Raw genomic sequence first — 2,165 nt, forward strand, 5'->3', positions numbered from 1 at the left:
TTCAAATAGAGTATTACATTTCTGTCTGGGCCAGCTTGAACTGCAATTTTCCTATTTGTATTCCCCAAATATCTGGAACTACAACTATATAATCATATGTTCAGATTTTTATTGGTTGAAATGAGGTCTCCCAAGATGAGTTCTCTTAAACTTCTTGTCTAGGCTGACCTTAAACTGTAGTCTTCCCAAGTAGCTAGGACTACAGGCATCACCACTTCTTTTTAGATAAGTTTTCACTGTGTAGCCCATGCTGGCCTTGAACTTGCTGTCTACCCAGGCTGCCCTTGAAATTCTCAGTTCTTCCTCAGCCTTCTGAGTGCTGGGATCAAAGACATAACTTAGAGTGATATCTCCACTTCATTGAAAAGCAACAAAGACAAAAACTCACCTTAAACTTAACTATCTCTCATATCAACTACTGAAATTTTCACTGCTTTTCCCTTTCAGAAGAAATTAGACTGACATTGTTCATTAGGATGATGCTTAATGGTTTTGTGATCTGCTGTTCCCTTCTCCCTGCGTTGGTAGTCAGCTTCTATAGCCCTCCCTAGCTTTGCCCTTGGTAATAATGTAGTAAATGATGTTCTTACCATATAAAATATTAACTACTTTATGCTTTGATAGATGTAAGACAGTTTCTGGCAAGCATGAGAGTGATTTTGGAATCCCTTTTGTCACAGAATAGTGGAAAACCGTAGTAGAAAAACTGTGTAATTCAGTGTTTTCCATGGCAGCTCATCAACTGGTAAGGAGAAGTGGCTATTTGCAATAAGCAGGGAAGGGAGTGGTGGAAATACCAGCATGTGCAGTGAATACTGAGTACTTCATCTTCCTTTAGGTCATCTTTCTCCTAGACTTCTCTTCTTTGGACTTTTCACACTGTACTCTCTTGAGAAAGTTGAAGAAGCTGTTGAAGAAGCTCTGCAATGACCCTGAAGGAGGACTGAGCAAGGTAACTTGAGTTGGCCCTTAACCTGTATTGCTTCCTCTCTTCAGAGAGATATGACTCTACCAAATAAAACATACTGGACTACAGATATATGCAAATAAATTGCCTCTAGAAGCTTTATTGGTATTTTTGCCAACAAGGATAGTAAATACCACCTTGATTTGTCATTAGCATTAGAAAGGAGGCAGAAAAGCTGTATAACTTATCTAATCATTTTAGAATATATTAAGTTACATAAAATCTATGTAAATAAAGTCTGAAAGATTTGTCTAGCCAGGTTCTTGTAGCTCATACCTGTAATACTAACTACTCAGGGTTGAGATCAGAGGATTTCAATTTGAAGCCAGTGTAGACAGGAAAGCCTATGAGACTCTTATCTCCAAATAACCAGTTGGGGGGAGGGGGGCAGATGAGGAGGGGTAGGCTCGAGATGTGGCTCAATTGGTGGAGTGCTAGTCTTGAATGAAAAAGCCCAGGGACAGCACCAAGACCCTGAGTTCAAGCTCCATGACAGGCACACACACAAAAAAATGAAGTCTAAAAGAGAAAATATACATGGAAAGACAAATAAGAAGGTTTGGTATTTAAAAGAATTATCTCCCATACTTAATTTTTATTATATAACATTTGTTCATAATCTTTTTGAGTTTCATAACTGCCTGATGGTAGTAGAAAGGGCATATACATTTAGCAGATCTTTTTTATTTTCTCATTTTGTTTTTTGGTGTAAAACTGGAACTCAAACTTAGTACCTGTTGCTTTGGCTCATTAGGTAGTGCACTACCAACCAACTAAACCATGCCTCCAACCCTGATGTTTTTGTTGGTTGTGGGGCTTAAACTGAGCCTGGGCATGGTGCCTGAGCTCTTCAGCTCAAAGCCAGTGCTCTACCATTTGAGCCACAGCATCTAATCCTAATCGGTTTCTTTGCCAGTATTGGTTCTTGAATTCTGGGCCTATTCCTTAGCTCCTTTTTCTCAAGACTAGCATTCTACCACTTGAGCTATTTCTGGCTTTTAATTGCAGATAAGACTTTCCTGACAAAGCAAACTGCAATCTTCAGATCTCAGCCTCCTGGGTAACTAGGATTAGAATCATGAGCTAAAAAGAAAACTTCCTTTATTTTTAAGAGGAAAAAAGAGTGGTCTTAGACATGCCAAGGTCCTAAGTAAAAATGTGAGCTCTTTAAACTTTTAATTCAGTGTTTTTCTCCAGT

Source organism: Dipodomys merriami, unplaced genomic scaffold (genome assembly GCF_024711535.1).
Source record: "Dipodomys merriami isolate MVZ:Mamm:240054 unplaced genomic scaffold, mDipMer1.0.p SCAF_1262, whole genome shotgun sequence".
Taxonomy (NCBI): Eukaryota; Metazoa; Chordata; class Mammalia; order Rodentia; family Heteromyidae; genus Dipodomys; species Dipodomys merriami.